Source organism: Nicotiana tabacum, chromosome 1 (genome assembly GCF_000715075.1).
Source record: "Nicotiana tabacum cultivar K326 chromosome 1, ASM71507v2, whole genome shotgun sequence".
NCBI classification, from domain to species: Eukaryota; Viridiplantae; Streptophyta; class Magnoliopsida; order Solanales; family Solanaceae; genus Nicotiana; species Nicotiana tabacum.
In genome coordinates this window covers 130,552,101-130,577,267 of record NC_134080.1, presented here as the reverse complement: position 1 = coordinate 130,577,267, position 25,167 = coordinate 130,552,101, and positions in this window count along the sequence as shown.

The following is a 25,167-nucleotide window of genomic DNA, read 5'->3' as shown; positions in this document are numbered from 1 at the left end:
AAACTAATTCTTCCTTAAAGAGACTAATTGTCCCATTTCATATCAATCTCGATCCGAATTGACTCAAATTCACCAAGTACACATATTGAAACATGAATAAGCATTTAATGGGGAATACGAGACGAAAATACAGGAAACGACGGTTCGGGTCGTTACATTCTCCCCAACTAAAACAAACGCTCGTCCTCGAGCGAGTTAAGAAACATACCTAGAGTTTCAAATAGGTGCGGGTACCTACTCCGCATCTCCTGCTCGGTCTCCCAAGTAGCCTCCTCCACGAGCCGACCTCTCCACTGTACTTTCACTGATGCTATATCTTTTGATCTCAATTTTTGAACCTGTCGACTCAAAATAGCCACTGGCACCACATTATAAGTCAAATTTTCATCTAACTGTACTGTACTGAAATCTAAAATATGAGACGGGTCCCCAATGTACTTCCGGAGCATGGACACATGGAATACCGGATGAACACTCGACAATCTAGGCGGCAAAGCAAGCTCGTAAGCCACCTCTCCAATCCTCCTAAGTACCTCAAATGGTCCAATAAACCGCGGACTGAACTTCCCTTTCTTTCCGAACCTCATAACACCCTTCATCGGCGAAACCTTTAGCAAAACCTTCTCGCCCTCCATAAATGATACATCTCGGACCTTCCGGTCCGCATAACTCTTCTGACGCGACTGAGTTGTGCGAAGTCTTTCCTGAATCACCTTCACCTTTTCTAAGGAATCCTGGACCAAATCTGTCCCCAACAACCTAGCCTCACCAGGCTCAAACCAACCCACTGGAGTTCTACACTGCCTCCCATATAAGGCCTCATACGGTACCATCTGAATACTGGACTGATAGCTGTTATTGTAGGCAAACTCTGCAAGTGGTAAAATTCAACCCAAGAACCTCCAAAATCAATCACGCAGGCACGCAACATATCCTCCAATATCTGAATAGTACGCTCGGACTCTCCGTCCGTCTGAGGATGAAATGCTGAACTCAACTCCACCTGAGTGCCCAACTCATGCTGAAAAGTCCTCCAAAACTGAGAAGTGAACTGAGTACCTCTATCCGAAATAATAGTAACTGGAACACCATGGAACCGCACAATCTCCTGAATGAAAATCCTAGCCAGCCGCTCCACAGAATATGTGGTACACACCGGAATGAAATGCGCTGACTTGGTTAGCCTATCCATAACGACCCAAATCGAATCAAAATTCTTCAAAGTCCGAGGAAGGCCACTCACGAAATCCATAATAACTCTCTCCCATTTCCACTCAGGAATAATCATCTGCTGAAGCAAACCGCCCAGTCTCTGATGCTCATATTTCACCTGCTGACAGTTGAGACACGGAGCCACATATCCCACAATGTCTTACCTCATTCTCCTCCACCAGTAATGTTGTCTCAAGTCCTGATACATCTTTGCAGCTCCCGGATGGATGGAATACCGCGAACTGTGGGCCTCCTCAAGAATCAAATCTCTAAGTCCATCAACATTGGGCACACAAATACGGCCCTGCATCCTCAATATGCCACATCACCTATAGTCACATCTTTGGCATTATCATGCTGAACTTTGTCCTTAAGGAGAAGCAAATGCGGATCATCATACTGGTGCTCTCTGATGCGATCATATAAGGAAGATCGAGAAACCACACTAGCCAATACCCGGCTAGGCTCAGTAATATCTAACCGCACCAACTGATTGGCCAAGGTCTGAACATCAACTGCAAGAGGCCTCTCCCCAACTGGGATGTAAGCCAAACTCCCCATACTGACTGCCTTTCAGCTCAACGCATTGGCCACTACATTGGCCTTTCCCGGATGATATAGAATGGTAATATCATAGTCTTTAAGTAACTCAAGCCATCTCCGCTGCCTCAAATTAAGATCTTTTTGTTTAAATAAATGCTGAAGACTGCGATGATCAGTGAATAACTCACAAGATACGCCATATAAATAGTGCCTCCAAATTTTTAAGGCATGAACTATAGCAGCCAACTCCAAATCATGAACAAGGTAGTTCTTCTCATGGGGCTTCAACTGACGAGAAGCATAAGCAATAACTCTACCCTCCTGCATTAGCACACAACCAATCCCAACTCATGAAGCATCACAATATACCGTGTATGAACCTGTAGCTGATGGTAACACCAACACTGGAGTTGTGGTCAGAAGTTCCTTGAGCTTCTGAAAGCTCTCCTCACACTCGCCGGACTATACAAATGGGGCACCTTTCTGAGTCAACTTGGTCAAAGGCGATGCAATAGAAGAAAACCCCTGAACAAACCGGCAATAATAGCCTGCTAGCCCAAAAAAACTCCGAATCTCTGTGACTGAGGACAGTCTAGACCAACTCTGCATTGCTTTTATCTTCCTTGGATCAACGTGTATACCCTCAATGGACACTATGTGTCCCAAAAATGCCACAGAACTTAGCCAAAATTCACATTTGGAGAATTTTGCATAAAGCTTTTCCTCTTTCAATCTCTGCAACACTACACGCAAATGTTGGGCATGCTCCTCCTGGATACGCGAGTACACCAGGATATCATCAATGAATACAATAACAAATGCATCTAGATAAGGTTGAAATACACTGTTCATCAAATGCATGAACGCTGCTGGGGCATTGGTCAGCCCGAAAGACATAACCAAAAATTCATAGTGACCATATCTAGTCCTGAAGGCAGTCTTGGGAATATCCGACTCCCTGATTTTCAACAGGTAATAGCCCGAACGGAGATCAATCTTAGAAAATACCCTCGCTCCCTGAAGCTGATCAAATAAGTCATCAATACGAGGCAAAGGATACTTGTTCTTCACTGTTACCTTATTCAACTGCCTATAATCAATGCACATTCTCATTGTGCCATCTTTCTTCTTCACAAATAAAACAGGTGCACCCCACGGGGACACGCTAGGCCGAATGAACCCCTTATCTAGGAGTTCCTGAAGCTGCTCCTTCAATTCTTTCAGCTCTGCTGGTGCCATACGATATGGCGAAATAGAAATGGGCTGAGTGCCCGACACTAAGTCAATGCCAAAATCAATATCCCTGTCCGGCGGCATGCCCGGCAGGTCTGCAGGAAATACATCAGGAAAGTCCCTCACAACTGGGATAGAATCAATACTAGGAGTCTCAGCTCCAACATCCCGCACAAAAGCCAAATATGATAGATAACCCTTCCCAACTATACGCTGAGCTTCCAAGAAAGAATTTACTCTGCTAGGAACATAATCAGTCATACCACGCCACTCGATCCGCGGTACACCCGGCATAGCCAAAGTAACTGTCTTAGCATGACAGTCTAGAATAACATGACACCGAAATAACCAATCCATGCCTAATATAACATCAAAGTCCATCATGCTCAATAGAAATAGATCAACTCGGGTCTCCAGACCCTCAATAATCATAACACATGACCTGTACACACGGTCCACAATAACAGTATCGCCCACCGGGGTAGATGCATGAACAGGTAAAGAAGGAAACTCTCGGGGCGTACCCAAATAATAAGCAAAATATGAGGACACATAAGAATATGTGGAACCGGGATCGAATAATACAGAGGCATCTCTGTGGCAGACTGGACAATTCCTGTAATGACAGCATTTGAAGCAATAGCATAAAAAAAACAGGCCCGTCCACCGCCTAATCGACCTTAACCCCGTAAGCAATAACCGACTCACCAACACGCCTCAAACTGGAACCAATATAGTACAAAATCGTGCAATCAACTTATTTAATAGCAAACTCCCCAACTTGGCTCAAAGACATAGATCAAAATGCACTCAATAAATCATAACACACATACTCTATTATTGTCGTAATACCATAGTGAGATTGAACTCACTCCTTCATAAGCTTGTGGAAACACAAATCATGTAGAATTTTAACTCTTCTGCAATTCTTGCATTCACTCACATAATAGTTAAGCCCACTCTCTAGGCGACCAAATTTAGATTTCAATGCATATTCTTTACTTGTAAATGAGATCTTCTAATAGACAGTATAAGAGTCGCACCACCTTAGAACACTCCGCAAGAGATAACCCACATGTTTCACTTCTAATTAATATTTTTGTATACCTTCCACCGTCATTCACATTACCCAATCACTTAGTCTTCCTGAGTCTAAACGCATACCATAACATGAAATTTACTTCACTCCAAGCAGGACACAAGAAAAGATTCTTCACGCGCCCATAACTCGGTGCTACACATCAGATCACAATGAAAATTAAACACTTAATAGTTCATCTATTATCCTGACGCCCTTCCTCGTCACCTCCAAGTCATATAGTTATATCTCGCAGTACTAACATACTCCTCACATGGCTATCCAACCATCATTCTCACTAATAGGGACAATACCGGACATATAATTTCAAAACTCTTGCTCGCACAATCAACACTTCGGTGCTCAAGCCATAGGCAAGGATCTAGCCTCAAGTCCTCCAGACTGGCCTGACATCAAACTCATAGCGATTACGTCTCGCCCTTCGTCCGGGGAATTACAAGCCATCAAGGCCACATCTAATACTGAGCGCTCGTTTCCGCATACGAACACGTGGATAGAATTGTAAGAGTTACTTTTTTTTTCCAACTGAATGAAGGACGCACTATAAGAATTCAAGAATATGAAGTTTTCCTAAAGGTTCTGCATCCTCTCGAGGATTATTACAGACGTCTCCGTACCGATCCGCGAGACTCTACTAAACCTGCTCATGACTCGTGAGACCTATAACCTAGGCTCTGATACCAACTTGTCACGACCCAAAATCCCAACCCGGTCGTGATGGCGCCTCTCGTGAGGACAAGGCCAGCCAATCAACAAAACACTACATCTCTTTATAATTACTTAGCAGGAATAAGTCTAAATCATGGGCAATATAATCTTAAATGCGAAATAAACGTGATAGAACAAGGAAAACCCTCCCAACTCAGCCCGAAATCGGGGTGTCACAAGTCATGAGCTACTACAGAGTTTACTAATATTTTACAAAGTCTGGAATAATCATAAATAACAAAGATAAGGGAGAAAACGGGGTTGCGGACGTCAAGAGCTACCCCGTTACTCCTAGTCACTGCCTGGTCTGGAATATATCAGTGCTCAGGAGCGAACTCAGCTCTGCCTGTATCTGCACACATGGTGCAGGGAGTAATGTGAGTACTCCGACCCAGTGAGTAATAAAAATAAATAATGACTAAAAATATGAAATCTCATAATGGCACAATACAGCACTATCCCAAGTAGTAAAATCAGTTATACAGTAAAATAGTGAGTATCAGATAATTCTCCTTTTAAAACAGTAAAGACAAATAATTTCCACAGTAAGGATAAATCAAAAGCTTGCCCATCGGGCTCAATATATAAATCTCAGTATAGTATCAGCCCCTCGGGCTCACTCCCAACTCACCAGCACACAACATCAGCCCCTCGGGCTCACTCCCAACTCACCACACACAAGCAACGGCCTCTCGGGCCCACTCCCAACTTACCTGGGTACCCTGCGCTCACTGGGGGTGTGTACAAATTCCGGAAGGGCTCATACAGCCCAAGCGCAATATCAATAGGCCTGAAAGCCTTCACACATCACACACGAGGCCTGAAATCCTCCTCATATAACACTCGAGGCCTGAAAGCCTCCTCACATCACTCAACATATCCTCACGTATGGCCCTCGGCCTCAATCAGTCCAGAAAATAATCATAATCCTCTTGGGCATCAGTAAAACAATAGTGCTCAGCTCAACAACATTATAAATATCATTAAATCTCGAGTTAAGTATAAATGTAGCTGAGTTTACAAAATAATATAATTCAATTAGACTGAGTTCAAATAGTATTTCAATTCATGAGGAAAATAGTGATGTAAATTCACAAAAGATTTCAGATAATTGGTACAAAGCCCAAATATGGAAATAAGCCCAATCATAGCGAAAAACAATAAATCTTTATCAATTACGCGGTAAAAATATCAACTGGATGGACCAAGTCACAATCCCCAATATTAAATGACACCGCGCTCGTCATACAACGCGTGTCTCATCTCAACATAGCAGTATGTTGTGCAATCCGGGGTTTCAAACCCTCAGTGCATCATTTAAAATCATTACTCACCTCAAGACGGTCTAACGTCTACTCCGCTATGCCCTTGCCTCTCGAATTTCCTCTTCGCATGTCGAATCTGGTCAAAACCACAACGAATACATTACAATAGGCTAAGGGAATATAACCCAACCGAAAAGACTCGAAAAATATCGAAATTTACGAAATTCGCAAAACTCGAGCCCCGGGCCCACTTCTCGAAAAATTATGAAAGTCACATCACCGGATTTCTCGTCTCGCCACGAGTCCGTACATATAAAATTTACCAAAATCGGAGTTCAAATGGCCCCTCAAATCTTCAAATCTTATTTTCAAATCCCTAGGCCTAAATCTTCAATTTACTCCTCAAAAACATGTAATCTAGTCGAATTATTAGATGATAATTCAATATTATGGAGTAGAAATAATAACAAGTGACTTATCTCAAGATTTCCCAAGATTTCTTGCTAAAAATCGCCAAAAATCCGAGCTTGGAAGTAAAAAAAAATGACCAAACTCGGACTGCTGGACATTAAATCTGTCCAGAAATTTTCGGTACTATTCACGCGGGGACAATGTTCACCCGCGCGGGTACTATTCACTGATGCAGAAAATATAACAGCTTTTAAGATATTTGCAGCACAGCCATTTTTAACTAAAATGGCTCTAACTCCATTATACGAACTCAGAATTAGATGATTCTTGTTCCTATGAGTCACAAATAACAATACGAACAAAACCCTTCAATCGAAACTCAATTCGGAGCTCGTTTGCCCAGTTCAATACCCATTTCGCTCGTTAAACATTTAACTCACATTTCACGTTAAAAACCCAATCGCGACTTGATGAAATTAAACAAAATTTCCAGATCAGCCCTATAATTCATGATTTAAATTCTGGAAATCTCGAAATCAAATTTGGATCTCTAGAACTAAAAATGAACCTTTAGATCATTACATTTATGCTCAAAACGGCAAATATCTTCCAAAAATGACCCGTTGGGCATCCGAAACACACCCGAGGCCCCCAGGACCCCGACCAATAATACCAACCAGCCCCAAAATACATTATGGACTTGCTCGAGGACTCAAATCACATCAAACAACGCCAAAATCATGAATCAACCTCCAATCCAAGTTTTATGAACTTTAGAATTTCCAACTTCTATTTCTGATGCCGAAACCTAACAAATCACGTCCGATTGACTTCAAATTTTGCACACAAGTCTAAAATGACATAACGAAGCTATAGAAATTCTCGAAATTCCTTTCCGACCGTCGGATCAAAATTTCACCTATCAACCGGAAATCGCCAAAATACTAACTTCGCCAAAATGAGCTAATTTCTTCACCGGACCTCCAAAATTAATTCCGATTGTGCTCCTAGGCCTTAAAGCATCCCCCGAAACTAACCAAATCATCGGAATTCAATTCTGAGCCCTCTAACTCACAAGTCAATGTCCGGTTGACTTTTCCAAACTAATTCTTCCTTAAAGAGACTAATTGTCCCATTTCCTACCAAACTCGATCCGAATTGACTCAAATTCACCAAGTACACATACTGAAACATGAATAAGCATTTAACGGGGAATACGAGATGAAAATACAGGAAACGACGGTTCGGGTCGTTACAACATACCTACGTAGATTATTCCGCATGAGATAACCCACCTACTTTGCCTACAATTAACATTTTTGTATACCTCCCACCGTTATGCACATTAAACAATCACTTAGTCTTCCTGGGTATAAACTCATACTGTAACATGAAAGTCACTTCACTCCAAACATGAGACTTGAAAAGATTCTTCACGCCCATAACTCAGAGCTACACCTCTAATCACAATGGAAATCATACACTTAATAGTTCACCTATCATCCAGCAGATCTTCCTCGACACTTCCAAGTCATATAGAATCATATCGCAGTACTAACATACCCATCACTACCCAGCCGTCATTCCCGCTAATAAGGGCAATACCGGACATATAAGTTCAAAACACTTGCTCACACAATCAGTACCTTGGTGCTTAAGCCGTAGGAAAAGATCCGGCCTCAAGTCCTTCAGACTGGCCCAACATCAACTCATAGAGAACACGTCTCGCCCCTCAATCAGGGAATCACAAGCCATCAAGGCACATCTGATACTGAGCACTCATGCGCACATGCGAATGCGTGGAAGGAATTTCAAGAGTTACTTTTCAAGCTGAATCAAGAACGCACGATAAGAATTCAAGAATGTGAAGTTTTCCTAAAGGTTCTACAGCCTCTCGAGGATAAATACAGACGTCTCTGTACCGATCCACGAGACTCTACTAAACCTGCTCATGACTCGTGAGACCTATGTAACCTAGGCTCTGATACCAACTTGTCACGACCTAATTCCCGAACCTGGTCGTGATGACACCTCTCATGAAGACAAGGCCAGCCATTCAACCCAATTCATCCTTTTAAGACAATTAATTAACATAATTATAGTATAAATATGGTTTAATAATATCTAATAGCGGAAAGTATGGATAAAATACGGAAATCCAACCCAACTTAGGCCTAACCGGGGTATCACAAGTCATGAGCCACTACAGAGTTTACTAAAATTCTACAAGGTATGAAATTAGGAACGACATCTGAAGATATCATAAATACAGAAGATAAGGGGGAAAACGGGTCTGCGAACGCCATGCAGCTACCTCGATAACTCTGATGAAAACTGAACAGCAGAAAACTCGCTCTATGCCTCAGGAATACCTGTACCTGCACACATGGTGCAGGGAGTAATGTGAGATCTCCGACCCAGTGTGTAATAAATATAAATAATAACTGAGAGTAAGAAAACACGTTAAGGCACACAACACTCTATACAGAAGCAGTGAAATCATTTAAAATAACAATTCAGTGAAACATCATGTGAAATTTCTTTAAAACCAGTAAAAACAGGTAATTTGGCAGTAAAATGACAAGTAGAAATCTACCTCTCGGGCTCAATATCAAAACAACGAGTAGAAATCTGGCCCTCGGGCTCAGTATCAAAATAATAAGTAGAAATCTGCCCCTCGAGCTCAGTATCAAAATAATAAGTAGAAATCTGCCCCTCGGGCTCAGTATCTCAAAACAGTATTAGCCCCTCGGGCTCAGTATCTCAGAACAGTATCAGCCCCTCGGGCTCAGTATCTTAGAAAAGTATCAGCCCCTCGGGCTCAGTATCTCAGAACAGTATCAGCCCCTCGGGCTTAGTATCTCAGAAAAGTATCAGCCCCTCGGGCTCAGTATCTCAGAACAGTATCAGCCCCTCAAGCTCAGAATAGTATGAAGCAACCAGTCAATGAAATAAGAGCACATAATTATTATGGCAGATAATGCAGATAAGGAATAAATGCATGAGTGCAATGCAATGCATATGACGGTACCCTCTGGTACCCACTGCGGCGTGCAGCCTGAGCCATCCATATTTATTTATCGTCGACGACACTCACTGGGGGTGTATACAGACTCCGGAGGGGCTCCTACAGCCCAAGCGCAATAACAAGCCATCTTGTGGCATCAATCAAGTCCTAGTCAGTCATTGTTACCTGACGAATTTATATCACACAGTGCCATTGTTACCACTGTTTCAAGTCACATCATATAGTGTCATTGTTACCACTGTTTCAAATCATTGCTGCAGCACGCAGCCTGATCCATGCTCAGTCCAGAAATCATAATAAGCCCCTTGGGCATTTGTAAAACAGTAGTTCTTAGCCCGAAATATCATTTAGAAATATCATTTAAGTTTTCAAATCTTAGAAAGATGGCTGAGTTTGCAAAACAGTATTTAAAACCTTGGACTGAGATCAAATGATATGCATGTATGCGAAAACAGTGATGTCAATCCCTGAAGGATTCAAATAATTGGCAAGAAGCCCAAATGTAACAATTAAATCCAAGTAGAAAACACGGTAAAAACATCTCTCGGGATGGACTAAGTCACAATCCCCAATGGTGCTCTACCCCACGCTCGTTATCCGGCGTGCAAGTCACCTCAATATAGCTTTACGATGTAAAATTCCGGGGTTTCAAACCCTCAGGACATCATTTACATCAATTACTCACCTCAAACCAGCTACTTCTTTAGATCGCGACGCCTTTGCCGCTCGAATTGACCTCTACATGCGTCGAATCTGCCCAAAATCACAACGAATATGTCGCATTATGCTAAAGGGACAATACCCAATCGAAAGCAATCGAAAAATATCAAAATTCACGAATTTGACAAAACCCGAGTCCCGGGCCCACGTCTCAAAACTCAGAAATTTTTATACTAAGATGTTCTTCGTCCACTCACGAGTCCGTACATATAAAGAACACAAAAATCGGAGCTCGTTCGACCCTTCAAATCGACCCTAGAAAATCTCAAAAGCACAAGCCCTAAAACCCCAATTTTCTACTGATTTTCATGTTCTAATTCACATATAATATTGTATTTAACTTAGATATAAGTAGAAACAACTCACTTTTGATGCTAGATAAAATCCCCCTTGAAATTCTCTCCAAAATCATCCAAGCCAAATGAAAGAAATGAAATAAAATAAGCCAAATCTGTGTTTAAAGAATCTGCCCGTGCTTCGTCGAGTTGTACCTTGCACTTGTTCTATACAAGTTGTACATCCCATTAAAATTTTCCCTTGTCGGACACCTTCTGTTTAAACATCCATAACGTCTTGTATAAATATTCAAATTACAAACGATTTGAAGATTTAGAAACTAAACTCGACGATCTTTAATTTGATAGGTTGTACACCATATAACTCTTTATATATCCCAAGATATGAGCTTCTAAAGTCGGTTCCATGAAATCCAAAAATTTTGGAGAAATGGCTCCACCAGTCATCTTCAATCGATCATAACTTTTGGTACAGATGTCCAAATTATGATTTCCTTAGTTTTCTGAAAACTAGACACGAAGGGATACAATTTTCGTTTTTGAATTATCTCAAAATTCCTTGGAGAACAAAAACTATAGGCCTCCGAAGTACGCTTCACGACTGCACATTTGCTGTCCAAAGACAGCTTAGCAGCAGAAATTGCAACAGCTTTTTCTTTTCTTTTTGGGTCCGAATTCCATTCCGTTAACCTTCCGAAATCCACCCGAGGCCCTCAGGACCTTAACCAATTATATCAACATGTCCCACAATATCATTCAAACTTGTCCCAACCTTCGGAACACCCAAAATAACATCAAATCATCATCGGATTCAAGCCTATGAATCTCAAGAACTTCCAAATTCCATTTTTGATAAAAACCCCAACCAAACCACGTCCGAATGACCTCAAATTTTGCATACAAGTCCAAAATGACATAACGAAGCTACAACAACTCTCGAAATTCCATTCCGACCCTCGGATCAAAATCTCACCTAACAACCGGAATTCGCCAAAATACTAACTTTGCTAATTCAAGCTTAACAAAGCGCCAAGGTGTGTAGAGGATATAGGCTTATCAAAAACTACAAAATCGCCGCTTGAAGGGCGGATCAGCAAATATATATAGGCTAAGCAACAACTTCTCGTTTGCCCAAGGGGGCCAATTATTTCTGGCCGCATTAACGTCACCTTCTCCTTGGGGAGTGCACTAGTAGAATCATTCCAGGCTCCCACATAAGTCATAAAATTGAAGGACCTCGGGAGATCCTCGACGTCATAAATATTGGTTCTGGAGGAACTATCGATCCCACCTCGAGATGTGGCTAGTCTCAGGGCCCCTGGTCTGTCCCACAGAAAGGCCTCACAGGGCTGACGCCGAAACACAAAAACAAAAAAGCAAGGAGAAGGGTTGACAGGATAAAAGCTCCATTTTATACATTGGTAAAAGAGAGAAAACATTTTTACACTATTTGTTCCTAGGGAGGGGACACATGAAGCAAAAAGAAAGGCATACAAAAAAGGCTCGGAGACTACTCCTCGCCACTATCATCTTTACCCCTATCAGGGTCAATCAAGAGTGCTAATCTTCCTTCCACCGCACGAGCCTCCTCCAGATCGACAGACAGATCGAAGCTTTTGGCCTCAAGTTCTTCCAGGGTCTCCCTCTTCGCCTCCAACTTGGCGTACTCGACAGCTCGAATTAGTCTCTGTTCAGATACCGCAGACATGTCGCGAACCATTATATGCGCCGTGGTCGCATCCTCCTTATAAGCGGTAGCATCTCATTCGGCTTCAAACTTAGCCGTGGTCAAAGTAACAATCTCCCTACGAGCGTCCGTCAGAAGACCCTGGGATGTCGTCAATTCCCCGGCCACAGTCTCATTTTGCTCTTTCAGCCCGGAGACCTCCACTTTCAACTAGCTAATCCACGAGTTACTCTGCTCGACCTACAAAGAAGGGCAAGTCGACAAATATATGAATCTAGAACATGAGTGGATATGAGGTAAAAGGACGGGCATGAGCGAAGCAGAGTACCTGAGCAACAAGAGCGGCCCTCTCCTAGAGCGCCGCCTCCAAAGCAGTCCGAAGTTCTCCCAACTATCTTTCACCCAGGGCACAATGAGCCTCTGAGTCCTGTAGCTTGGAAGCAACGTTATTACGCTCCTTCTCGTGGAAAAAATGTTCCCCTCGGAGCCGAAGAATGGCATGTTCATACATCTCCTTGCACTACGACACAATGAGAATGTTAAGAAAGATGGCAAATAACGCCCGAGAATGAAAAGGAATATGCAAGGGGAACCTATCACCAGTTGCATAGACTTCTCCACCGCTTTAACGACATCAAAAATATCGAGATCGTCCCAGTCGGTTACGCCGTCAAAAATGTTGGCAATAAAATCTCCCCCTTTTGGAAGGGTCCCGACTGTGATGCCGACCATTCTTTCGGCATCCCTCAGCTCCATTGATAAAACCGGAAAGCTCGAAATGAGGTCATTCGGTTCGCCGATTTCTCCAAATAGCAACCCACATTCCTGGAAGGCCCCGAGCTACGGTCCCTTAGGATCAACTCCAATGGTCCTCCTAGCAAAAGTTGCGTCAGCATCCTCTTCAAGGACCCTCTGCTCACCAGCCCGGCCGGAGCCAGCTGTCCCGGATTTAGTAGCCTCCGATCGGGGTGCCTGCAAATCTCTCGCACTGAACCTTGTTCTCCTCCTCAACTATCTTCCATCATCATCCTCCCCCTCGATGTCAGGATTCGATCCGAAATTTAGAGCAGCAGTCCTATCAGGTTGGGCAACGACTACCGTGCTCTTCCTTTTCTTATTCATATCAGGTTCCAAGGCCTCTGTTTTCAATGTTAGGGGGCAGCGTCATCTGTATATTCTCACCAAGGCCTGCACCAGCACAATAACCGTGATATGTTTTTGCTAGGGGCTCGGAAGGAAATACAAAATGCGAAGCACAGGCGGTAAAGGAACCTCACCGTGATTCTTGGCCACTTGATGCTCCTTAGCCATGATGGTCCAAGACCGAACGTGGTATGGGAACTTCTTGTCCAGACGCCTGATCCATCTCGACAACTCTGGGACCACCTCCGGATGCCAAGGAGCTGCTGCAGAAAACAAAATAAGGTTATTACGTCGAATGAAAGAGTAATTGAGAAGTGGTTAATGGGAAATTCGCTTACGTGGAGCGTTCCACTGCTCCGAAAAGGGTATCCTCCAGGCCAGGGTGATGTCCGAGGTCCTCACTCAAATAAACCTGCTCATCCATCCTCGGTCCTCTCCCTCATCAATACTCGTGAAAAAAGACTTTTTGGATCGGTGGCAGAGCTTGATTAAGCCTCGATACAACCAAGGGCAGTATAGTCTGATCAAATGGTTAAGGGTGAAACCTTCACCTTTAACCCCTTCGGTGAAATACCGAAGCATTAACACTATCCTCCAAAAGGATGGGTAGATCTGACCGAGGGTCACCTGATACCGGGCGCAGAAGTCAAGAATAACTAGGTCGATTTCAAAGGGAGGAGATTCGACGGATTTATCAGGGCCCACAGTGAATGGGTAAGTATATATGTCAAGGAAGCCCGCCTTGAAGTCAGTGATGCTACCGTTGGGGCCGGGAATCTCTACCTCCACTGCCTCGCTCCATCGGCAGTCCACCCTCACTTTGCTAACATCGGTCACGACGCTAAAATATCGAGACATGTGCTCAACCAGGCATAGACGAGGGAGTCTCGATGTCTAAATCCTTCGACGTGTCAATATTAGGAGGAGTCCATTGTTCTAAAGTGGGAACCGATTTGTTTTCTCCCTCAGGTAATCGGGACTACGATGCAACATCGTTCCGTCGGGGGCCCGTCCTAGAAGTCCTAGCCATGAAAAATGGTAAAAATCTTTCTGTGAAAAGAGGGAAGGATGTCAAATAGCAAAATTCTGATTCGCGGGCTTGTAAGAAGGGTGAAGATGGGAACTGTCTAGCAACCGGTGCATTTATAGGAATCGTTGGGGAAGAAGAAGAGACGAGCCTGCGACAGTTCGTGGGTTTCTCGATTACCGCATCTGACGGTGGCCCTGCACGGTTCTCTGGGGCATGGCATTTAATGCTCTTAGACGGTTGATGTCATGGCAATAATGATCTCGAAATGACGATTCAATATCGTTACCTATTACTTCGTTCTATGAAACGCGAAGAGTATCTGTATGCGGTAAAATCAGGGGGATCTATTTCCCGCCAATAAGGTACATTCGGAAAGTCATGTCAGCATATCGAGGCTGTGGGATTACGATCGAGCTCCCTCTCTCGAGGATCATCCGCGACCCAGCATAGACTATGAGGGTAAGGAATGTATCCGCGACCCAGCAAAGGTTACGAAGACGGGGGACTCCCAAGGCAAGCGGATAGAGTCAATAGGCACTAGTACCATGCATAGTCGTCCCATCCCCGTGTCCTCTCATTCAATACACTTTGTACTATATGGTATTCCCTCTCCTATATAAGGGGGATCCATGCCACTTTGTAAGGGACCGATGTTGCTCCATTTTCTCCACAAGTGCAATAATATCTCTCTCTCTTTTTATTTCTAATCTTGTTCATTCTCACTGGTCCGAGGCCACCTCGATATTCATCACGTTCTTACTCATTCTTCATCATATACCTTAGTATTGGCCATAAAGAGCCTTGCTTGATTATATCTTCAACTTTTATCCCATCCCCGACTATCCCCAATAGCTCGAGCTCGATCTTGACATCGAGCCCGAGGTCCTTCATCGACCGGACCTGTATCTGGGCAGCAGGCCCTTCGGTTTGATTATTATCTCGTTTTATCTTGCATTTAATTTTCAAACTCCATATTGTTAGCATCAACTGCTCTAACAACTAGCTCGGGAATAGATCAGATATTTTTAGAATCCCATTTACAAATTTAATTGTTGTTACCATTTTCACGATAAACATATACATCAAATCAAGATGGAAATCAAGCATCAAATACTTCTTTTTGTCCTCAAGCAAACCCTTCTCATCTCATTCAATTCATATGAACATATCTCGCAGTCACATCGTACTCATCACGTAGCTATATAGTTATCACTCCTACTAATAGGGACACTATCGGACATACAAATCCAAAAGCACGTGCTCACACAATCAATGCCTCTGATCTCAAGCAATAGGCAAAATCCAGCCTCAAGTCATCCAGACTAGCCCAACATCAATACACAGAGATCACATCTCGCCCCTCGATTAGGGAACCACTAGCAATCGATGAACATCTGATACTGAGCGCTCACGCACACATACGAAATCATGGAAGGAATTCAAAGAGTTACATTTCAAGCTGAATCAAGGACGCACGATAAGAATTCAAGAATGTGAAGTTTTTCCTAAAGGTTCTGCAGCCTCCCGAGAATAAGTACAGACGTCTTTGTACCGATCCGCAAGACTCTACTAAACATGCTCATGACTTGTGAGACCTATGTAATCTATGCTCTGATACCAACTTTTCACGACCTTAAAACTGACCCGGTTGTAATGGCGCCTATCGCAAAAATAGACCAGTCGACACAATTCTTGAATTTAACCATGTTTCAATAAAAGACATTTTTAATCCTTCAATTAATAAAATATCTCATAATGTAAGTCTAAATGAACAGTGCAGAATAAATACACAAGTTCGACATCGGGGTGTCACAAGTCATGAGCATCCACTAAGGTCTGAATACAACAAAGAGTCTGAAAATATACTAAAACAATCTGAGGAAGACAAGAGGGAGAAGACCAGGGCTGCGAACGTCGGGCAGCTACCTTGCTAACTCCGATGACTCTGCCACTGAGCAATCAACACCCACTACCGGGTTCAAAAATACCTGAATTTGCACAGAAGGTCCAGGGAGTAATATGAGTATGCCAACTTAGTAAGTAATAAAAGAAAATGAAAGCCGATCAACAAGAAAACACGTAAGCCACATCATAACGCTATAGCAAAAGCAGTACATTTCCAAAATAGTACAAAAATCATTTACTTCATAAATCAAGCTCAGTTTTAGTAAAACCTTTCAAAACAACTTTCAATAGTTTCAAACGAGTGATAAAATAGTGAGTAAAAATGATAGAAATGTAAACAGCCCCTTAGGAAAAACATGTACCATAAACCACCCCTCGGGCATAATATCAACAGAACCAGTCCCTCAGGCTACCTCACAGTCACTCGTAATCAGCCCCTCGGGCATAACATGAATCAAGAACCGCCCCTCGGGCAAAACATTGATCAAGAACTGCCCCTCAGGCAACAATGTGTAACAATAACAGCCCCTTGGGCAACATCATATAGTGCATACTGGGTACCCGCGCTCACTAGGGGTGTACAGACTCCTGGAGGGGCCCTTTACGAGCCAAGCGCAATAATAATCCATCTCGTGGAATAATCAAATAGGCTCTCGGCCTTATATCAGGCCACCAAGTGGCATAACAAATCGGGCCCTTAACCTCATAGTCATAAATCAGTACCACACTGCTGCGATGCACCGCCTAATCCTATAATATCCTCACAACAAATGCCATGGGCCTCACTCAGTCAGAAATCTCTCATATAACTCGGGCAAGAGTAAAATATGATGCTAAACCCAAAATATCATTTAAAATATCAAAACAGAGTAAATATGGTTGAGTTATGAAAATAGTAGAATACAACATGACTGAGTATAAATATGAAGTCAAAACAGTGAGGGATAGTAGTAAAAATAACCTAAGGGTCAAAAAAAGTTAGAACGAAGCCCGAATACGACATTCAGCCAAAACATGGTAATAATTTCCAAAACACAATGATATCAAACTTTTTTCAATCAAATACGTGACATAACAATTGTCACGACCCAAACCGATGGGCCGCGGCGGGCACCCTGTACCTTACTCAACAGAGTACCAACGTAATGTATGTTTCTTATTACATCATCATATACACATGACATACTATCCTAATAGGCCAATATGTTCCTTTATAAACTTAAAACATATGCCGACAAGGCCGTACAATTTTTTATGTACACGACATATGCCTCTAAGAGTACATAAATATCATAAAGGTTGGGACAGAGTCCCGCCATACCAAATAATACACGTCTAAATCATACTAACCAAACGAGCAACTCCGAAGCAAATGGAGCGCAACAACATCCCCCGCTGAACTGATAGCCTTCTTGGAGGAATCTCGACCTGTCTATTGGGACCTGCGGGCATGAAACACAACGTCATCAAGCAAAAGGGACGTCAATATGAATAATGTACTGAGTATGTAAGGAACATAAATAATTACATAAGAGACATGAAATAAATATAGAGTACATGACTCAACCTGTAAGTCTGAATAACTTTGTAAATCATAAATTACTTTTAGCGTCATGCATATGCGTATGAATGTCATGTCATGCATAGGTACATGTTTCATAACATCATCAGCCTCTGAGGGCATCCCATCATATCATATCAGCCACAATGGGCAAAATCATCATTGTATACCAGCTGATCAGGTGGTGGTGCGTATATAACGCCATAACTTTTCCCATATCCCATACACACACACACACACACACACACACATATATATACATACATATATACGCGTATATAACGCCGTTTGAATCATATTTTAGCCACTGTGGGCAATATCATCATCATATACCAACTGATCAGGTGGTGGTGCGTATATAACGCCGTAACTTTTTTTCATATCCCATATACATATATTTACATATATACGCATATATAACGTCATCTGGTCATGGGTCAATGCACATGTACGAAATGCATGAAAAATACGTAATAATCTCAATATTACTTCCGGTTAAATTTTTCCAATTGCGTATTATTCTGAGACCTATGAGTAGAATATAATAATATTTTTCATGGGAAATCAAGAATATAGTCACCCTTACTATTTCTATGAATAAAGTAATTTATGGAAACTGTGTGTTTGCTCGTTTCTTTAGTATCATATGGACCATACCAAAAGAAATAAGGGAGGGCCTTAACATACATGTTCCTGGAATTATTTGAACTGAATGAAGCTTCTGCTTTCATTAAATATGTTAAACGAAATTCTTGCTCAATCCCTTGAAATTGAGAGGAAAACATTTCTGGTTCATTGAGTTTTAGAAGGAATAACGTTTAGATTCCTTATGATTGACATTGTGTTTGAATGTTGGACATAATGATCTGCTTCTAACGTCTTTGGTTTGAATCCAAAGACATAATGTTATTTCCTAATGAATGGCTTACTAAGTTTCTAAAAAGATGATCAAAAGTATTGTTTAAGACTCATGGATATGACTTTAAAAGTCTTATTTTAGACTTGTCTTACACATCCTTATCTTTGATAAGACTTTACAAGTCTTATTTAAGACTTATCTTAAGTCATGGTGGCTTTGGCCACATGGACTATAATGAGTCCTTACATTGCCACATTACATGATGACTAGTGAGTCATTTTTGTCATTGTGGCTTTTTGCCACATTTTACATGGGTATATTTTATAAATTTTTATCCACCTATTAGTTAACTGGGCAATGTCCTGTTACCCGGTAATTAATTAATTACTCGCATAATTTAAAAAGTGTCTCAACTTAATTAAATACTACTCTCTTTTAACATACCTTGTACACCTTACTATCATGACCATGTATTACCTTGTATGACACCAATCCATAAATACCGGGTATTTTAGCTCGGCCATATTTTATCCCAATATGCCAAACTTTGGCAAAATTCGTTTCCTTAGAGTTGCTCTACCTTCCACCCTCATGAATTTACTAATCACTTGTAAAATAGCATAATCCTTATAATTCCTAAGTAATCTTTTTATTGGACTGATGTCAATTACCTTACGACAAATTTAACGTAAAATTCTGCATGGTGCAGCATCGTCGTAACTTATTACTACAAAGCGTAACATCACCGTAATGTAATACTACAAGGTGCAACACAGTCGTAACTTATTACTGCGAAGCGTAATATCACAGTAATATAATATTGTCGGGTATAACACTGTCGTAACTTAATACTACAGGACATAACATCAATTGTAATATATTACTGCAGAGCATAACAACGACATAATACTGTGGGGCTTAACATTATTCCCCCTTTTGGAACATTTGTCCTCGAATGTTCATTGATGCATTTATCCGAATACTTTAGAACTTCTCATGCCATCTAGGAGACTGTTCTGTAAATAAGTCCAAAGTCCAGGGCATTCCCCCCTTAGGCCTCCTTCTCACACCACAACTTGTAGTCAGAATCATTCCAATCTCGTAACTGTTACTACCTTTCATCGTGCAGCCTGTACAATTTTTACCTTGTAAGTGTACCCAATCTCTAGGATTCATATGTAGAGCTTGATAAGATGTCCCTTTGGGCATATATGAGTATACTGAAGCTCTTCGCTAGGTACTTTGTTAAATTAACGAATATTGCTATATCTCATCGCATAGGTCCGTTTAGCCATCCGTATGAATCTACTTCCATAACTCTTACTTTAAATTATCGTTGCTGAGGTCTTCTACAAAATCCCAGCTTACTCTCGTTGCTTATTCCATATGTATAAATTTAAATCCTTTAATGCTTCCTCATTACCGCTCAGCTTAAGAATGACGGCCTAATCTCATCTAATACATTGTAACTTTTGTGCATCCATTGTTGATTCACCTAAATATTGATCTGCAATATACCACTAATAACTTGAAACTTCTTACACAATACTTTGCCATTAGGGCTTACGTTACATCAAGGAATATTCAAAGTAATTTACCTGATCCACTTAGCGGTGATACTCTACTTCAATAACCATATTCTATAGCATCCCAAGGTGACTCTCTTACGTGGGTATTTTAATCCGGTACAATTCCTGAACCCCTTTTCTTTCTCTTTTTTTTTTCAAATTATTACTCAATCGAAGGCCCAAACGTCATTCTTTATCTATTATAATTACACCCTTGTTCTACTATTAGAGCAGCATTCCATCTCTTCTAAATGCTACTTATGAAGAGTAACTCCTTTGAGTCCATTCAGGCTATACTGAGTTTACTATAACATAGAGAAGCCATTATCTCCCTTGTTTTCATGGGCCTAATCCTGAGGACTAATCCATCCTCGTCACCTTCTCACTGCCCTTTCTTATCCGTATTCATGTCTTCTTAAAACCTTGTCGCTTTACCATACTTTAGCTTGCAACCTATACATATCTATTTATACTACTTGTAATCTTCCTTTAGCTTGCTTGAATTTCCTTTTGTTATTTTAGAACATCAAACGAGATATCACATCATCTTTAACACTTCTTTACTTTCTTAACTAGATCTCTTGATACCTAGAAATCATTGACTAGAAGATATGCCATTGACAATGCCGCTATCTTTCTTGGATATTGAATCCTCGTGCTTCTGGCCCTTTTATCTGAAGTATGGACTATTTACGATTTTCTGCCATTGAGTATCTCATACGTTGTTCACCTTTACCTTACTTACCTTAAAATCTCGCACCGTATCTTCTATCTCTCTCATGACCTCCCTTTCACCTAGGTGTAATTCACATCCATAACTTGAAGCTCTATTATAGTACTCGCACCTCTGCTACATACACAATCCGGTGGGAGCTTTGTACTGACTTCTTATGAGGCTGGTACTTCTTCTAAGTGGGTTCCTTGTAGAGCCATTATAGATTATGGTTGTTGTGTTATTTCTCTTGAACATGTGATACTAAGAGTGATTCTATCGTGTTCTCAAAGCACAACTTCTATAATTTTTCTAGGTCCAATAATCAGACTCCTGATTTACTTGGGTGATATAATTCTTTAGTTTCCTCTTCCTTCTGATCAGCCTTTACGTAGGCTTAAGCTATCTTCCGATCTTTCATGGGCGTTATGGAATATCCATGGTGCAATGTTCTAACAATTCAATCCTTTGTCTATGCCCTGGGCTCTATTCTTTCTTCTAACTTATATCGGAGTCTTCTATGGCTGTATAATTATCAAGAAATACGTTGTCTGGATAATACTCCAAGTTTTTGAGTGTATCCATAACGTAGTAACTCAGGATCATTGATCGAATAATTCCTTTCGTTCCATCTCAGCTTTCTTTAAACGTGTGGAATTACTTTTCCTGATCTTTCTGCCCCTTGTTGTGTCCATACATAGCTTATCTTACTGTCCACACTTGCCAGCGTTTTCACACAACTCATATGATCTCGAATATTAGTTTTAATTCTTACTTCCAGTTCATTATCCATGGTATGTGCCACTTTCCTTTGGAAGGCTTACAATGTTGTTGCGAGATTGTTGTTAGACGACCATTTCCTTTTTAGGCCGTTGTGCTTAGGTTGAGGCCTTCTTTTTTTTTCTTCTTAGCTAGTCTTTCGTTGTAGTACTTAGGGAGAACCCTTAACTCTCTCTCTTTTATTTCTAATCTTGTTCTTTCTCACTGGTCCGAGCCCACCTCGATATTCATCGCATTCTTACTCGTTCTTCATCATATACCTTAGTATTAGCAATAAAGAGCCTTGCTTGATTATATCTTGAACTGTTATCCCATCCTTGACTATCCCCAATAGCTTGAGCTCGATCTTGACATCGAGCCCGAGGTCCTTCATCGACCGGACCTGTATCTGGGCAGCAGGACCTTCAGTTTGATTATTATCTCGTTTTAGCTTGCATTTAATCTTCAAACTCCATATTATTAGCATCAGCTGCTCTAACAACTAGCTTAGGAATAGATCACATATTTTTAGAATCCCATTTACAAATTTAATTGTTGTTACCAATTTCACGATAAACATATACATCAAATCAAGATGGAAATCAAGCATCAAATACTTCTTTTTGTCCTCAAGCAAACCCTTCTCATCTCATTCAATTCATATGAACATATCTCGCAGTCACATCGTACTCATCACGTAGCTATATAGTTATCACTCCTACTAATAGGGACACTATCGGACATACAAATCCAAAAGCACGTGCTCACACAATCAATGCCTCTGATCTCAAGCAATAGGCAAAATCCAGCCTCAAGTCATCCAGACTAGCCCAACATCAATACACAGAGATCACATCTCGCCCCTCGATTAGGGAACCACTAGCAATCGATGAACATCTGATACTGAGCGCTCACGCACACATACGAAATCATGGAAGGAATTCAAAGAGTTACATTTCAAGCTGAATCAAGGACGCACGATAAGAATTCAAGAATGTGAAGTTTTTCCTAAAGGTTCTGCAGCCTCCCGAGAATAAGTACAGACGTCTTTGTACCGATCCGCAAGACTCTACTAAACATGCTCATGACTTGTGAGACCTATGTAATCTATGCTCTGATACCAACTTTTCACGACCTTAAAACTGACCCGGTTGTAATGGCGCCTATCGCAAAAATAGACCAGTCGACACAATTCTTGAATTTAACCATGTTTCAATAAAAGACATTTTTAATCCTTCAATTAATAAAATATCTCATAATGTAAGTCTAAATGAACAGTGCAGAATAAATACACAAGTTCGACATCGGGGTGTCACAAGTCACGAGCATCTACTAAGGTCTGAATACAACAAAGACTCTGAAAATATACTAAAACAATCCGAGAAAGACAAGAGGGAGAAGACCAGGGCTGCGAACGTCGAGCAGCTACCTTGCTAACTCCGATGACTCTGCCACTGAGCAATCAACACCCACTACCGGGTTCAGAAATACTTGAATCTGCACAGAAGGTGCAGGGAGTAATATGAGTATGCCAACTCAGTAAGTAATAAAAGTAAATGAAAGCCGAGCAACAAGAAAACACGTAAGCCACGTCATAACGCTATAGCAAAAGCAGTACATTTCCAAAACAGTACAAAAATCATTTACTTCATAAATCAAGCTCAGTTTCAGTAAAACCTTTCAAAACAACTTTCAATAGTTTCAAACGAGTGATAAAATAGTGAGTAAAAATGATAGGAATGTAAACAGCCCCTCAAGCAAAACATGTACCATAAACCACCCCTCGGGCATAATATCAACAGATCCAGTCCCTCAGGCAACCTCACAGTCACTCGTAATCAGCCGTTCGGGCATAACATGAATCAAGAACCGCCCCTCGGACAAAACATGGATCAAGAACTGCCCCTCAGGCAACAATGTGAAACAACAACCCTTTGGGCTACATCATATCATGCATACTGGGTACCCGCGCTCACCGGGGGTGTACAGACTCCGGGAGGGGCCCTTTACGGGCCAAGCGCAATAACAATCCATCTCGTGGCATAATCAAATAGTCTCTCGTCCTTATATCAAGCCACCTCGTGGCATAACAAATCGGGCCCTTAACCTCATAATCATAAATCAGTACCACACTGCTACGGTGCGCCGCCTAATCCCATAATATCCTCACAATAAAGGCTTTGGGCCTCACTCAGTCAAAAATCTCTAATACAACTCGGGCAAAAGTAAAATATGATGCTCAATCCAAAATATCATTTAAAATATCAAAACGGAGTAAATATGGTTGAGTTATAAAAAAATAGTAGAATATAGCATGATTGAGTATAAATATGAAGTCAAAACAGTGAGGGATAGTAGTAAAAATCACCCAAAGGGTCAAAAAAAGTTAGCACGAAGCCCAAATACGGCATTAAGCCAAAACATGGTAATAATTTCCAAAACACAATGATATCAAACTTTTTTCAATCAAATACGTGACATTACAGTTGTCACGACCCAAACCGATGGGCCGCGACGAGCGCCCTGTACCTTACTCAACTGAGTACCAATGTAACGTATGTTTCTTATTACATCATCATATACACATGACATACTGGCCTAATAGGCCAACATGTTCCTTTATAAACTTAAAACATAGGCCGACAAGGCCGTACAATTTTTTATGTACACGACATATGCGTCTAAGAGTACATAAATATCATAAAGGTTGGGACAGAGTCCCGCCATACCAAACAATATGTGTCAAAATCATACTAACCAAACTAGCAACCCCGAAGCAAATGGAGCGCACCAACATCCTCCGCTGAGCTGATAGCCTGCTTGGAGGACTCTCCACCTGTCCATCGGGGCCTATGGGCCTAAAACGCAGCGTCACCAAGCAAAAGGGACGTCAATACTAATAATGTACCGAGTATGTAAGGCACATAAATAAGTACATAAGAGACATGGAAGAAATATAGAGTACATGACTCAACCTGTAAGTATGAATAACTTTGTAAATCATAAATTACTTTTAGCGTCATGCATATGCGTATGAATGTCATGTCATGCATAGGTACATGTTTCATAACATCATCAGCCTCTAAGGGCATCCTATCATATCATATAGGCCACTATGGGCAAAATCTTCATCTTATACCAGCTGATCAAGTGGTGGTGCGTATATAACGCCATAAGCTTTCCCAAATCCCCCCTCCACACACACACACATACACACATATATATATATATAGCCCGCCTTGTCACGCCGCATGTGCATAATTTGAATCATATTTCAGCCACTGTGGGCAACATCATCATCATATACTAGCTGATCAGGTGGTGGTGCGTATATAATGTCGTAACCTTTTTCCATATCCCATATACATATATTTACATATATACGCGTATATAACGCCATCTGGTCATGGGTCAATACACATATATGA